At 38.9% G+C, this 17105-nt stretch overlaps 1 protein-coding gene and 1 pseudogene across 6 annotated transcripts in view; one reads left to right on the top strand and one right to left on the bottom strand.

The window, feature by feature from the left end:
* CLCN3 (chloride voltage-gated channel 3) overlaps nucleotides 1-17105 on the bottom strand; it is a 142294-nt gene that overhangs the window by 46395 nt on the left and 78794 nt on the right. The window lies entirely within an intron of this gene.
* Nucleotides 971-17105, top strand: part of LOC118853215 — a 28015-nt pseudogene continuing 11880 nt past the window's right edge.

Genomic DNA, 17105 nt, shown 5'->3' with positions numbered 1-17105 from the left:
ATATCTCGAGTCTCTATATTCATTTCTTCTAATTATGCCAAAACTGTCAGCTAGGTTAGTGGTATTGATGATTAGTGGGGTGCTTTGGCCCCAATCCTAAGATTATGTCTCTGGAAGCCTCCAATTTCTCAGTAGGCCTGTCCTGCAAGAAAATTTTCTCTTGCGGCAGAACACATTCTCTTATGTGACAGAGGAGTGTCTGCCCAAGGATTTTTGTCCCTGGCTGGTCCAAGGACTCTCTCTCCCTCCTGGTGCCAGATTCCCATCTATGCCTCTGGCAACTCCCTCAATGTCTGGTATACTCCCTATGCTTTCCCATCCGTAACTCCCAAAGACATCTGGACCCCTTAGATTACCTAATTAGTATCCCTGGCATTCCTTTCTCATGCCCCTTTTCCATATAAACCCCAGCACCATCCTCAGTCTCTCACAGGTTCCCTTAATAACCTATGCCCACTTTTGCTAAAGCATTACAATAAACTTTTTGCCACTTGGCTTGAGTGTGTGAATTCATTCCAGGTGACCCCGTCTTGGCATTCTCAGGGTCCCAGCACCCCAAAACCTCTTTAGTATCAAACTTAAAAAGAAACTGAGGCAACTAAACCACACGCAAGGATCTCTGCAGGCTACTTAATAACTTAGAAAATAGCATTATTAACAGTATCTAGGTTTTATTGTATTTTTATTCTTTTATTACATATTTCCCAATTATATTTTAATTGGGTTGGTTGCACCTGGAAGTGTTGTAGGCTGAATGTGCTCCTGTATTTGACACCTCTGAGTTAGGTATTTGGAAAGACAGTGGTACTTTCAACAGTAATAGGGAAGTTGTGAAGGAGGGAAAATCATGAGTTCTTTTTCTCAATGTGTTGTATTTAAGATGTCTACATGACATCCAGTTCAAAATGTCCAGTCAATTACTATCCAAAGTTCAAAAGTCATAAGAAAGTTTGAGTCTGGATAAACAGTTATGAGAATCATCTGCACAGAGGTGATAAAGGAATTCACAGGAGTTAATGAGACCACAAAGCCACAGCAGAAGTTCTTCACTATCCATCTTATGGACCTTCAAGGGATTTGTAAACTCAGGTAGGTAAGGAATTTTTTATTTCAATATACTTGGTTTCCTGTGTAAATTCTATGTACTATATACATAAATCCCATGTATTTACAGATTTTAAAATGTTATTTTGAGACAGGACCATTAGGCTTCAGGAAACTGCCAAAAGAGTCCAGGACACACAAAAGTTTAAGATCCCCTGGTATAAAAGGAGAAGAGAAGATGACCAAGGACAAACCTCTGTGGAACATCCATAGTTAATGAACATAACTTCAACGAAGAGTCAGCAAAGAAGATTCAGGAGGAGTGGTGAGACAGATAGGAGGAAAACCAGGAGAAAAGTGTGACACAAAAACTCAGAAAGGATAGAATGTCTTGGAGAAAAGTCAATAGTGCCAAAAGATGTAGAGAAGGAATTTACATTCTAATAAAGGACAAAACCTAGTGGAAAATGGGAAGGGAGTATAAACCTAGTATAAGCCTTCTCTACATGTTTTGAGATGAGAATTGAGAAAATGTCCTTAGATTTGGCAATTAGGAGATCATTTAGTAACTTCGGAGAGAGCTGAGGGGGCAGGTGGTGGGAGTAATAAAAGACGGGTTTAACAAGTAGTCACCATCAACAGGAACCTGGCAAGGGATTCAAGAGTAAAAGGCAGTGAAGAGCTGAACTGGTTAACTATAGGGCCAAGACTGGTAAGGGAAAAGGGGAGATTAGGACAGGTGTGATAATCTAGAAAAGGTTTGGGGAACCTGTGGCCTCCAGGCCACATGGGGCCTTCTAGGTCTTCACGTGTGGCCTTTTGACTGAGTCCAAGTTTCACGTAAGAACAAATCCTTCTATTAAAGGGATTTGTTCTGTGAAGTTTGGATTTTGTCAAAAGGCCACACGTGAAGACCTAGAGAGCCACATGTGGCCTTGAGGCTGCAGGTTCCCCACCCTTGGTCTAAAAGAACACAATCTACAATATACTCTATAGTCTTCATTCCTACCACACATTTGTAAACTCCAAGGAATTACTATTCTTGTTATTAGATTTAATTCTGGGCCCTTTCCTCTCTCTCTACATTTGTCTCAGTGATCTCATCAGCTTCAGAGTGTAATTATCTCTGTGCAAATGACTCCCAAATCTATGTAGTTAGCCCTACTTTTGTTACATTGTCATCTACCAAGTGGGACATTTCCCTCTGGATGTTGTCCCATATGGTATCTCAACTTAATTCAATCAACATTTGTTAAGAGCCGACCAAGTGCTGTCCAGAGGTCTTTGGCACATAAAAACAGAAATTAAAATAGTTCCAGCCCAAAAGAGTCATACATTCTGCTGGGGGAAACCACACATGGGCACAAAAGCCAATATGCAAAGTAATTTGTTTTGAGGAAGCATTAACAATTGGGGAAAGCAGGAAAGGTCTCATTTCAGAGGTAGAACCTGAGCTGAGTCTTGAGAAGAAGTTGAGGATTCCAAGGGACAGAATTGAGGAGGGAAACCATTTCAGGCACTTTGCACAACAGCATGTACAGAGGCACAGAGGCAAAAGATAGAATATCACATGCAGCAAACAAGGAGGCTAATTTAGGTAAGTCAGGGAGTGTATGAGAAAGATTAATGTGAAGAAATTGATTAACATGAAATAAATAAAATGAAATAAATCTGGAAACAGAAGGAAGATTGAGCCAGGCTGTGAAGGTCCTGAATGTCCCAAAGAAAAATTTGCATTTTATCCTAGAGGCAACTGGAAGCTGCTGAAACTTCTTGAGCAGATTGGTAACTGGGTTACAAGAAAGATCTGAGAGTGATGTCAAAACAGGAGGAAAGTACAATAATCCAAATCCATGAATTAGGGTAGTGGCAATATGAATGCAAAAAAGGGAATGAATGTGAGAGATGGCATGGATATACAATAAATAAGATTTGACTGCGTGTACATGGGAGTAAGGGAAGGGAAAGGAGAGCAAATGAGAAAGAACTTACATTCTAATAAGAAAGGACAACTCACAGTAGAAAATAGTGGCCAAAGAAGGGAGTCAGAGGAATGTTGGGCTGATCAATGTACAGAGTCTTTCCAGCAGCAGTGGTAGTAAGGATCTGACTGGGAGTGTTGGCATAGACACAAAGGAACAATGGCAAGCTTGCCAGAGCCAAAGTCTAGATGGAGTGTGGAGCATGGCCTGATTTAGGGCCTACTAGATACTGTGGACTAGCTTAGTGCATTCTCTCACCAGTTGTATTGGCAATCAAAATGGGCTCTTAGCACTCAGTTCAACCAAGTGCCCTTGAAGAGTTTGGCCTTTGTTTCCTTGATTAGACTGGGAATCCTTGGTGACCTCCTTGCCTCAGGGGAGGGCCTAGTTTATATAGGTTTGAGTGGCATGTTTGGGACATCAGAGGCTTTTAGGCCACGTGGGTTTAGGTCGCCTCTTTGTGACGATTTCAGGTCACGTGGGTGAGTCGCATTGTGTGACTCATCCTTGACCCTGAGAAAGATATAAAACCAGGGGTTGGCTTTCTTTCTCGGAGCTCTGACCCAGAGCCATGGTGGCGCGAGTGACTCTGGGCCAGCCCTTGTTATGAGCTCCCAGGCTGAACTCAGATGTTGGTAACTATGAATTGTATTTGGTCTGTCTGTCAATGTTTGTAATTTGCTTGCTTGAAGTTCAGGGTGCTGGCTTTTCCCCCTGAACTAAGTGAATGGTATTTGTATGCTGGATTAAAGGGAGACTGTCAACCCCTTAACGATGCTTTCCTTAGTAAAGCAGATCAAAAGAACCTGGGCTTTGGCAGCATGCTTGTTGTTGGGCTTGTGTTGGTCTTTCGCCCCCACAGCAGCTGCTAGCCGGACTGTTGAAACGCCAGTCAAGACTACCCAGCTTGGCCCCAGGGCAGGAGTTCCAAAACAGTGAAGATTAACTCCCACAGGGGCTGGGAGCATAATTTCTGGAGGTCCACAGCAAAATATGAGTCCCCAGAAGGCAGACACCATTATTTTTGTCTTTGCATCACCAGTATAAAAGCATCTAACACTGACCTTTCCGCAACACAGTACATGTTTAATAACAACACAGCACTTGAAGATTGGCAAGGCAAAGGATGCCCAAGTGTTATCTCGCTGGACACTCACAACTCGGGCAGAGAAATGCTATTATCACTCCCATTTTATCTGTGAGGAAACTAAGACAGGCAGAGGTTAATTAACTTGCCCAGAGGCTGCATCCAAACCCAAGCTCTACCAGACTTGCAATCCAGCGTTCTATCCATAGCAACACATGCTTGCCTCCTGATCATTACAATAATAATAACTTATGATTAGCTTAGTGTTTGAATTTAACTGAGAGTCACTAAGATACAGAAAGGTCATGAAAATCAGCACTTAACAAAATCGACAAAACAAACAAAAATCTCTTATGTTATCTATTATTTTTCTTCTGTTTAAGGACTTAAGCAATTGGACATACTATCTAACAAATAATTTCCACCTTAAGACATTGAAGGAGGAGAAGAAATTGTTTTAGTACCTTGTTAGTCAAGTTATTCCGCTTGTCTAATGACTACAAATTATTGACAAGAATGTCTTTTAAGTGACACAAATCCATAACGGTATCATCACTGTTCTGTCAAACATGGAAAAAGGAAGAAAAAAGAAAACCTATCTTATTGCTGCAGTAGAGAAACTTTATACTTCAGCAGATAAAGTACCCAGACTTTTCAAATAGAGAGGGCATCAAATAGCATTATGTTTACTTAAGGGGGGGGGGGAAGAAGGAGGAAAAGGGAGAGGGAGAGAGGGACAGAGAGAAAGAGGGAGGGAGAGGGACAGGGAGAGAAATCTAAAAGGGGTGGGGGTACACAGCTTATACTATTCCCCTTTACATTATCCTGAGGTATATTTAACTTGTATAAGCCTTTTTGATACTTAATCAATTATATTTGTTCTGTTGATGTTACTTTCCTATTCCTCATCCTTCCTGTAGTTACAGTTTCTTCCCCCTACTCACAGTGTACTTTAAATCTTTATTACCTCTCATTACACTCACCTACAGTAACAGAGGTAAGCTCCTGGAAGGTAGAGATTTTTGTATTTGTATCTTCAGTGACTAACAACAAAAACTTAACTAAGGCTACTGAATTAAATTGAATATTTTTTTTGGAGGGAGGAAGGCAGGGCAATTGGAGTTAAGTGACTTGCCCAAGGTCACACAGCTGGCAAGTGTGTGAAGTGTCTGAGGCCAGATTTGAACTCAGGTCCTGATTCCAGGGCCAGTGCTCTACTCACTGTGCCACCTAGCTGCCCCTAAAATGAATTTTAATAATCTTCCAAATGGCTTTTCCTGCCTCCTTTCCTCTCCAATCCATCCTGTTCAGTTGTTTGAGTTGTGTCCAAATCTTCCCTATACAAAGATTCAAAACAAATAATCTTCCCAAAGGGTTGATGTTTCTTCACTATTCAAAAGCCTTCAGATGATTTCCTATGCCTCTAGTACAAAATATAAACTCTGGCAATTAAAGTCCTCTATAATCTGACTCCAACCCACCCTTATTTCATAATACTCACCTGCATATACTCTGAGTCCCAACCCAACTAGACTACTAGCTACTCTTTCCCCAACATGACATCTAACTTCCATCTCTACACAACTGAACAAGTAAGTTCAAACCCCTCCCTCCCACCATGCACTTTTTCCTCATCTGCTTGATAAAATCTTTTTCTTCCTTCATGGCTAGACTTAAGTGCCAAGTCCTACTTCCTTCTTTTATTCATTCCACAAGCATTTATTGGCTCCTTACTATGTGAAAGATACGGTGCTGGGAATACTGCTGCTGTTTGCCCTTTGTTCTCCAAGAGGACCATGACATCAAGGAGGTGATGCCATCACATGTATATGAACTGGATTTAAGCAAGGGAGGGCTGTGCAAAGTCACCAGCCTCACTTTCTCCTCCAGGGCCAGCCATGGATCAGGACAACTGGAGATGGCCCAGGATCTTCAACAGGTCTGTTTGAGAGAGGCAACGTCCATTCGGTGATTAAGGTTTATGAGGCAAAAGAAATGAGGCAAAGAATGGCCATTAATATAGCTAGTAAATACATAATACAAAGAAACTTTGTATTTTAGGATACAAGAAGAATTGGCGGTGGGGGGGGGGGGGGGGGGGGACGGGGACAGGAAAGGCATTCAGCAGAAGTCAGTGACACTTAAGCACAACCCTGAAAGAAGTTAGGGATTCCATAAGTAAAAAGGGATTTGCAAAAACAGTGAAATAGGAGGCAGAAGGTCAAAGTGGCCAGTTTGCTTGGACACAGAATTGTAAAACAGAATAAGTGCAGCAAGATAAGAAAGATAGGCTAGAGACATATTGCAAAGGATTTCAAATGCCAAAGAAGTTTTTATTTTAATCTAGATGTGATTAGGTATGACAAGAGCTTCTTGAATAAGGGAGTAACGATTGAACCTGTTTTTTTTTTTTAAATATCAATCTGGAAGCTGTGTGAATGCTGTAGCAGGGGACCAATGAAAAGTCTGTCCCTATGCCTTGACCAGTAGTGGGGAACTTGCAACCTTGAGGCCACATGGGGCCTTCTAGGTCTTCAAGTGCGGCCTTTTGACTGAGTCTAAGTTTTACAGAACAAATGCTTTTATTAAGGGGATTTGTTCTGTGAAGCTTGTATTGAGTCAAAAAGCTGCATTTGAGGCCCTAAAGGGCCTCATATGGCCTTGGGGCCACAGGTTCCCCACCCCTGTGACCTTGACTTTTCCTCTCTTCTTACCTGCTTAGGCAAGACTGGCCTGTCTGCCTGTAAATAATTTTAACAAAATCACAATGGTTTTGGGAGGTATTCTTTGGCTTTCAGGACATGAAGCAGTCTTAGACTTCTTGTAGCATCTGGGAATTTTCCTTCCCAATAAAACCCAAAATTTATTTCAGCTTCTTACAAGAGCTCCTTTTTATAGGTACTAGAAGAGCTTTCTACTAAAATCCTATTCCAATGCCTTATCACCTTGTGGAGGGAACTTCAAGGCTGTGGCAGGTACACCAATGGAACACTTCCTCTGACTGTTTCTATCAGGAGGAAGAGGCTGCTATTAGATAGATTATATGTATATCTGCTATCCAAGAACCAGCCTTGCAAAGTACAGAAAAGTTCATCAGGTTGCCTAAGAGGCAATGGATATTTCATCCACAAACACCGAGTCATGGAGGCACTGCAATCAGAATCAGCAGAAAGAAGTATCCAATCCACACTGATTAAATTACAGATCCTTTATGTTTTAACATACATAACATGCATATATATGTGTATGTGTATGAATATGTATGCGTATTATGAAAAGCATCAAAGAAAAATGCTGCTTGGACACAATTTCAACTAGAATTCCTGGGAGAGATGAAGCAAGAAGGTTTTTTTTTTTTTTTTTAGTTTAAAAATGTTTTTAACAATGAAATAAAAGTGCTGGAGGGAAAAAACTGACAAAGAAATGAGAGCCATGGGAGAAAAGATTGGAAAGGGAATAATTAATAGCTTGGCACAAGACATAAAAACTCTTGCCAGAGCAACAAATGTTAGAATGGATTAACCATTATAAGCCAATAACTCAATGAGAAAATAAGAAATATTAAAACAAAGTCAAAAGACTGAAAAAAAATCAAGTATAAGGTATCTCATAGCACAAACAACTGACTGAGGAGAAAAAATTTAAGAATCATTGGACTATTTGCATGCCACGACCAAAAGAAGGGCATAGACATATTTCAAGAAATTTTTAAACTGCCTAGATCTCTTAGAAACAAAAGGCAAAAACAGAAAGAAAAACAATCTACCAGTTACCTCCTGAAAGAAACCTCAAAATGAAAATTCCCAGGAACATAATTGCCAAGATCCAGGGCTTCCAGATCAAAGGAAAAAAATACTGTAAGCAGTCAGAAAGAAAAGAATCCAAGTACCAAGAAGCCAGCAGGGATCATACACACTTTAGCAGCCACAATTATAAAGGAGCAGAGTGCTTAGAATACAATATTCCAGAAGGCAAAGGAGATAGGTATATGTGTGTGTATGTATGTATGTGTATATGCGTGTACACACAACATACACATATGCATATATATACATACATATACACACAGGCATGCATACATTTACAGCTGAGAATAATCTACCCAGCAAAACAATATAATCCTACAGGGGGAAAAAATAGACCCTTAATGAAAGAGCATTCTAAGCATTCCTAATGAAAAGAACAGAGTTTTGAATATCAAAAGCAGGAGTTAAGAGAAACATAAAAAGGTAAACACAAACAAAAAATGATAAAGAACTAAACAACAATAAACTGCTTACATTCTAATGTGGGAAGACGATGTGTCCCCTCTGAAATAACTCATCATCGGGGGTCATAGAGGGAGTCTAATTAGATAAAAAAAAAATGGGAGTGGTTATATCTTGATAATCTTTTTAAGAATGGAAAGGTAGGAGAAGAGCAATATAGTGGGAAATGGAAGGAAAAGGAAGGTTAGGGAAAATTATCTCACATAACTGGGGAACGCAAGTGAAGGTCTAAACCAGGGGTTGGTAGCCTGTGGCCTCCAAGGTCCTTGGGTGTAGCCTTTTGACTGAGATACAGAACAAATCCTTTCATTAAGGGGATCTGTTCTGCGAAGTGAGGACCTAGGGGGCCACATGTGGCCTTGTGTTCCCCATCCCTGGTCTACAAACAAACAGAAAAGGGCTAAGGAGAACTGCCAACACTTGAACCTCACTCACCTAAACTGTCAAAGGAGGGAAGAATATACCCATACAAGGTAGAGTACAGAAATATATTTCATTCAACAGGAAAATAGGAGGAAAAGAAGAGAAGGGCAAATAAAAGGGAGAGTATATAAAAAGAGAAATTATTTCTAAACAAAACAAACTCAAACTAAAAATGTACAAATATATTTATAGCTATACATTAATATTTTTAAAAGAGACCTAGAAGAGAAAGTACACAGTGAAATCTCTGGGTCTTCCAGTAAAACTAAGCTTATCCAAGCAGCCTTGATTCTAAATGTCTAACTTGTACAATTTAGCATATGATAAAAGTATGTGCCCACCAAGTAGGGAATAACTAAAAAAGTTGTGGTATATAAATGTGATTGAACACTACTGTATTATTGTATTGTATTCCAAGAAAGCTAGGGAGATTTCTATGAACTGATGCTGAGGGTAGTGAACAGAATCAGGAGAATAATTTATACAAGGACAACAGCATTGTAAAGACAAACAACTACAAAAAACATAGAAACTCTGATCAGCATAAAAGTAACCACAATTTCAGAGGACTACTAATAAAAGATGCTACACATCTCTGATAGGGAAGTAAAGATTCAAGTAAGGAACGAGACACGTATATACACCCAAAAAAGGGTAACTGTATGTATGTATGTGTATGTTTGTGTATGTTATTTTAGACATAACCACTGTAGAAATTTGTCTTGTTAGACTACAATGTGTAACAGAATTTTTGTTTTTCTCTTATTCACAAGGTGGGGAGAGAGCAGGTTTTTACAAAAAAAAAAAAAAATTTATCAATCACATGTTTCCAAGGAAGCTATAGAACTGCTGAGAGACCCTAATTACATTTTCTTAGTACCTGGTATTTTAATCTTTAAAGCTATTTAACATGTAATTCCCACAAACATAACAAGAGATTGCTGCTTATAACTTCTATATGGGGGTAGCTAGGTGGCACAGTGAGTAAGCACCGGCCCTGGAGTCAGGAGGATCTGAGTCAAATCGGGCATCAGACACTTGATGCACTTACCAGCTGTGTAACCTTGGGCAAGTCTCTTAACCCCAATTGCCCTGCTTTCCCCGCCTCTCCAAAAAAACAAACAAACAAAAAAAAAAAACACGACAAAACTTCTATATAGAAACAGAGTTTTACTTACACATAACACTTTTAACCTGGGAGACATACAAGTTTGGTCATATAAAAAACTCATGTTCATTTAATCACTGCAAAAGAGCCAAGTCTAGAGGAAAACAATAGAAGTATGGAAGCAAAAATGATAAGCCTAAACACAGATTATATAAAAAAAAAATAATCAGTCTAAATACTTTTTGTAACAAAGCATCACATAAACAGTAATATTAAACTATCAATGCTTATGCTAAAAACCCTCTAAATAAAAATGCATGGCTAAGTATCTAGTCAACTCAAAGAAGAAAGGTTGCTAAATATCAGGTAAAAAAAATTCAAAGTATTTGATAGAATCATTTCTCTAATGGTATTTTTAACATTACTTGGTATTACACATAATCACAAAAATAAGGAAATAGAAAAATACTAGACAGTTTAATTGATAATTTCAATTTAGCAGTATGTTAAAATAGGATCAGGGAACTGTTATCAAAGATATAGAACTACCCTATGTGAGAGTATTACTATGTAAAAGCTTGAACTAGGGAATGATACAAAAATTTAAAGGGTGCTGTTGAAAGGTTTTGTAATTCAACAGGTAGAAAAAATTAAAGATGGCCTACATTTGGCAAGAACCATTCGTTATATTGGGTACTGATCTTCTCACCACAGGGAATTATCTTAGAGCTTTTTCTAACCACTACAAAAACTGAATTCACTCTGTGCCATAATTGCTAGCAGTTGCTGGATGAATTGAAAACACTAAAGTCCTTCCAGAGATAAGTGCTAAAACCAGTCTAATTTAACATTTTTACAAGGTCCTAAAAGAGAAAGTACACAGTGAAATCTCTAAGTTTGCCAATGATACTAAGTTTATCCAAGCAGCCTAATTTCTAAATTGTCTATACTGTACAACTGAACATCTTATTCTAATAGTATATAGTGAAAAGAAAAGTACCTAATGTGGCACTGGAAGGGACCTTTGAGAATATTCAGTTTAACCTCTTCATTTTACTGTTTGGAAACTGAGACTCCCAAAAGTTAAATGCTTCATTCAAAATTATTAGTTAGTAAACATCAACAAGTCCTTTAATTTAAAATCCAGTGTTCTTTCCAAGCACAAGGCCTCTGAGTAGAGAATAGGATCAGGAGGCCTAGGGTCTACTCCCAGGCTTAGTGTATGACCTTAGACTAGTCTCTTTATCTCTCTCAGCCTCAATCTCTTCATTTAGAATTTAATTAAGCTCAGTTAAAAAGGTTTATATAGGCATATAGCATTGTAAAGCCTTCTCTTCGGCTGTTGAGGGAGATACTAAGTTTAGATTAAGATGTGATCCTTTCTAGAAGCTTAGTCAAAATGAACTGATTAGACTAGATCAAGGTCATCAAACTCAAATAGGGATCCTTGCAGGCACATATTGACTTAGAAAACTACAATTTAACATTACTGAAGTTGTATTGCCTTTTTATTTTGTAAACATTCTCCAGTTAGATTTTAACTGGTTCTGGTGAGAGTTGGACCCCTCTGTACTAGATGCTCTTAACATCTGTCAAAACTTGGAAAATTCAAGATTCTTTGATTTAAGTTACAAGATATCAATCAATAAACATTAAGTATGTACTACATGCCAGGCACTGGCCTAATGCTGGGGATACAAGAAGAGTTTATAAAAGACATCCCCTGCATTCAAAGTGCTTATAGTCTCATGGGGGATACAACATGTAGACAAATGTATTCAAAGCAAGCTATATACAGTATAAAGAGGAAATAATTAACGGAGGGAAAGCACTGGAATTAAGAAGGGTTAGGAAAGGCTTCCAGTAGGAGGTGAGATTTTAATTGAGATTTAACGGAAGCCAGGGAGGTCAGTAGTCACAAGGAAGGAGGGAGAGCACTTCAGATCTGGGGGAATGCCAGAGAGAATGCCCAGAGCCAAGTTGTGTTCATGAAATGGCCAGGAGTACAGTGTCATTGGATCAAAAAGTCCATGTTGGGAAGTAAAATGTAAGACCACCAGACAGGTAAGGAGGGGGCTAGAGCTTTTTGAATGCCATGGGGAACATCTTGTATTTGCTCCTAAAAACAACGGGAAGCCAATGAAGTCTACTGAGAAGGGGTGAAGGGTGTGAGATGATCAGACCTTTGCTTTAGGAAAGTCACTTGCATGACTGAAAGATGGATTTGAGAGGGAAAAGACTTGAGGCTGGCAGAACCGCCAGCAGGTTATAGCAGTAATCTAGTTATGAGAGAGATGTTGCAAAGGTAAACCAAAAGGCCCTGGCAACAGACTGAATATGGGGTGATGAGAAATAATGAAAAGTCCAGGATGACTCCTAGGTAGTGAGCCTGAGGGAGGATAGCATTCATTGCCTTCTACAGTAGTATGGTAGATAGGAGGGAAAGAAAAGTTAGGCAGAAAGATAATGAGTTTTGTTTTGGATATATTGATATTGGATATATTTAAGGTGCCTACTAAACATCCAGTTCAGTAGTTGGAGATGTGAGAGTGGAGGTCAGCAGAGAGGCTGGGGCAGGAAAGGCAGATCTGAGAATCATCAGTATAAAAACAGTAATTAAATCCATGGTTGTTGCTAAGAACACCAAGTGAAGTAGTAGAGGGAGAAGAGAAGAGAGTCCAGGACAGCCCTGCTAGCACACATCGACATCATAAAACCAAGTAACATAAATAATTATTAGTATAAGTGTTGCGGTATAATAGGAAAAAGCAACAGATTTGGAATCAGGGGACTGGAGTATGTGATTGAAGAACCAGTCACTTTACTTCTCAAAGCCTCAGTTCTTCATCTGTAAAATGTGGGAGGTGGACTAGATGAAAACTAAGGTCTCAACTCTAAATTCTATGATGTTATGATTCCCATTTCCCAAAAGTGACTATGGCTGGGCAAAGGCATGTCATAAAGTAAATATGGAATTACAGAGTCTGAATGCAGACTGAGACAAACTATTTGCTTTCTCTTTTTTTTCTTTTTTGGGTTTGTTTCTTCTTTCTCATGATTCATCCCATTGGTAATAATTTTTCTTTATAACTTGACTATTGTGTAAATAAGTTTAATGCAAAGGTATATGTAGAACCTATATCAGATTATATGCCATCTTGGGAGGGAGGGGGGAAGAGAGGGCAGAGGAGAAAATTTGTAACTCAAAAACTTGTGGAACTGAGTGTTGTAAACTAAAAACAAAAAATAAATTAAAAAAATAAAGTAAATATGGAATCTTATTTTGAAAAGGGTAAAGTAACAAAATCAGATATTTGAGCTTATTCTCTTGCCTTGAGAGGGGTCTGGCCATATCCTTCCTTTGAAAGGCATAGGAAGCTCAAACTGTCCTAGAAGGACATAAAGCTAGAAAGAAAAACAAATTGATAATTCTAAGAGTTGTAAAACTATAAACATGTAAAACAGTTGGCATGTATTCAGGCTAAGTCCTAAGACAATGAGCACTAGCAATCCTGTAATTAATGTGACACACACAAAAAAAAAAAAAAAACACACACACACATACCACTGCATGTAACTTTTGAATTAATCTTGACTGACCTTGCACAAGTCACTTGTCTTTTCTGGGCCTCCATTTACTTATATATAAAATAAGGGGAGAGGAGTGCTTTCTAAGGTTCCTTCCAACTCTAATGATCTGGGGGCAAGGGGAGTAGAGAAGAGGTCTACAAATCTAAGAGCTTTTTTAATGAATCTATAGGCTCAGAGTGAGGCTAAAGAGGACATAAGGCAGGGGAGTTCTAGAGAGGAAGGGTTGGAGAAAAAATAGTTTGCTAAACACAGGCATCTCTAGTAGCTAAAATATAAACAGGAAAAAAAAAAGCTATAGGCAACAGAACCCAAAAAGTAGGTTATATGGAATTATAGACTCACAGATTTAAAATTGGATGGTGCCTTAAAAAGGGCAGCTAGGTAGCATGGTGGAAAGAGTCCTGGGCCTGAAGTCAGAAGATTCATCTTCCGGAGTTCAAATCTGATCTCAGGAACTTACAAGGTGTGTAATCCCTGGGCAAGTTACTTAACCCTGTTTGCCTTGCCTCTCTAAAATGAGCTAGAGAAGGAAATGGCAAACCACTCCAGTATCTTTGCCAAGAACACCTCAAATAGGGTCACAAAGAGTCAGACATGACTGAAACACTAAACAACAAACTAAAGGCCATCAAATTCAACTCCCTCGTTTTACAGATTAAGAAACTGCAACACAAAGACACTAAGTGACTTGCTTCAGGTCATACTGCAAGTATTTGTGGCAGTATTTGAACAGGTCATCTGACTACAAGTCTGGTGCTCTATCCACTAAATCAAGCTGCCTCAATTATATGCTGTACTTAGAAAGAGCAGCTAGGGGCCACAGAGAATACAGCTCTGGGCCTGGATTCAGAAAGACATCTATCTGCTGAGTTCAAATCTTACCTCAGACACTTACTAACTTGTGACCTAAGCAAATCACTTAGCCCTGTTTGTCTCAGTTTCCTCATCTGTAAAATGAGCTGGAGAAGGAAATAGCAAATTACTCCAGTATCGTTGCCAAAAACACTCCAAATGGGGTCACGAAGAGTCAGAAATGACCGAAATGACTTAACAGCAACAAAACTCAGACAGGGCACTGTCCCAGCACTCAGGAAATCTGTACTCTAGTCATGACTCAACCAATAACAGTGATTTTGGATTTCATCATCCTGGGCCTCAGTGTCTTCGGCTGTCCCTTTCAACTCTAAAACTTTTCTAATTTTGCTACAATTCTAAATGATCATGGAAATTAAACATCGGGAACTACGAAAAAAAATTTTTGAGGGGGATGAACAAAGCCCAGAAAGATCTGATTGATGTAGATAGCTCCCAGTGATGAAACTCCCTCCCAAATAAATAGCTCTAAAACATTGGTCTTAGACAATTGCCCATGGTACTGAGAAATTTAAGTGATTTCCCATGTCACACAGATTTGTTGAGTCTAAGCTAAAGTTAAAAAAAAAAAAGTGAGAACTTAAGAGTTTAAACCAGAACAGATCTAGCTTTTCCCAAGGCTAGCTAGGAACCTAGAAGCAAGAAGTCCATCTCAGCATGAGTCTATACAAGTAAAGAATAACAGACCAAGGGTCAGTATCTAGACAAGGGGCAGGGCACAGTCCCGGGCAATCTCTTCATTCTCTACACTTATTTGGTGATCATATCAGTTTCCATGGATTCAACTACCATCTCTATGCAGGTGACTCCAAAAACCAAATATCCAATCCTCATCTCTATCCTGCCCAAGTTCTCAAATTCAGTATGTTCAAAACAGAACTTATTATCTTTCCTTCTAAACCCCATCTCTCCTCACAACTTCTCTATTTCTTTAAAGGATGCCACCATCCAGTCACCCAACTCACTCAATTAATCAACAAGTATTTATTAAACACTATGCGGCATTGTGCTAGGTGCTGGGAATACAAAAACAAATACTGCCACAAATAACGAAACAACCTCTACTCTCAAGGAACTCACATTCTTAAATAGTAGACTACAGGTACATACATAAATATATGAATAATAAATATAAAGAGAATACAAGGTAGTCAAATATCAAGTCATTAGTAACTGGAGTCAGTGAAGACTTCATATACAACTCAGGTTCATGAACTGAGTTATCTTCAATTCTAAACTCTGACTCCATATCCAATCTTGTAAATTCCAACTCCTCAACAATCTCTCACATGTCACCTTTTCTTTACTCACAACACAACCTTCAGGCCCTCAGCACCTTTCACCAAGACTACTGCAATAGTGAAATTGGTTTCCCTGAATCTAGTCTTTCCCTTTTCCAATCCATGCTCTACCCAGAAGCCAAGCTAACATTCTGAAAGCACATATTGTTTATTTTTATTACTCATAGTCCGTATTTATAAATTCATCTACTTGCTAAAATTTATTTGTAACCACAAAAATCAATTCTTGCAATGCACCAAAAAATTTGAGTTGCCCAACATGTATTCTCTGCTGCAGTCAAAAAAGGCAATGCACTCTTGTAATGTGAACAAGTGCCCTTTTCGTGGTCTTTCAGTGCTATGTTTTTCGCATTTTTGTGCTTTTTGTTGGTAATTTCACTGTTTAAAGTGGCCCCCAAATACAGTGCTGAAGTGCTGTCTAGTTTCTAAGTGTAAGAAGGCTGTGATGTGCCTTATGAAGACAATGTGTTAGATAAGCTTCATTCAGGCATGAGATACAGTAATGTTGGCCATGAGTTCAAAGTTTCAAACCTGAGTTATAGTGCTGTTGGCCATGAGTTCAATGTTAATGAATCAACAATATGACAAATCCAGAAAGAGGAAATTCACCAATCTGGAGGTGAAGTTGCTCTGGAAAGTACAGCTAAAGTAAATGTTGTAACTAGACGCTCACAGGAATCTCACCCAGTGTTTCCACTATGAGCAATGAATGGTTCCATTAATTCAGTGTTCAAGATGACTGTACAGACCATAACTACCAAGAATGATAAGAATGTATTGTATCTCACCACTTCACTCCCTTAGCCAAAAAAATTTAATGGTTCTCTAGTGCCTCTGGGATAAAATATAAATACCTCTGTTTGGCATTTAAAATCCTTCTTCATAATTAGGCCATAGCCTAATTTACTAGACTGATGAGTTCAGTCCAAGTACCATTTCCTTTCAGGAGCTTTTCCTAGTTCCCCCAGTTTTAGTGTTCATTCCATCACTTCATATTTACTTCGTACATATCCTGTGTTAGATTATCTGAGAATATGTTGCATCTCCCCACCCATGAGGAGCTGTTGTAGCCACCTGAAAGAACTACCTTAACTTTTGCCCAGCATAGTAACTAGCAGAATAGGTCCTTGAATTTCTAGGAGCCAGAACTATTCTAAGGGAGCTTCCTCAAGAGCCTGTTTGGTACTTTAAATCTATGTCAAGCTAGGCAAATTGGTTACATGAGACTACTTGTAATTCCCAAAACAGTACACACTGTACTTAGAGAAATCACATTTGTGATTTAAATGCACAGTTGTGCATTTAAACTGAGTACTGAGCTAAAATAGACAGGAGGAGGAGAGTTAATGCTGGAAAAGAAGAAAGTAGAAAAAGGCACTGCACTTTCTCTGCAAGGTGGTTCTATTCTCCTTTTACCTTGGCAATAGA

The sequence above is a fragment of the Trichosurus vulpecula genome, chromosome 6, assembly GCF_011100635.1.
Source record: "Trichosurus vulpecula isolate mTriVul1 chromosome 6, mTriVul1.pri, whole genome shotgun sequence".
In the NCBI taxonomy this organism is placed as follows: Eukaryota; Metazoa; Chordata; class Mammalia; order Diprotodontia; family Phalangeridae; genus Trichosurus; species Trichosurus vulpecula.
Note: the sequence above shows the minus strand (reverse complement) of the source record. Positions and strands in the feature narration are given on the sequence as shown.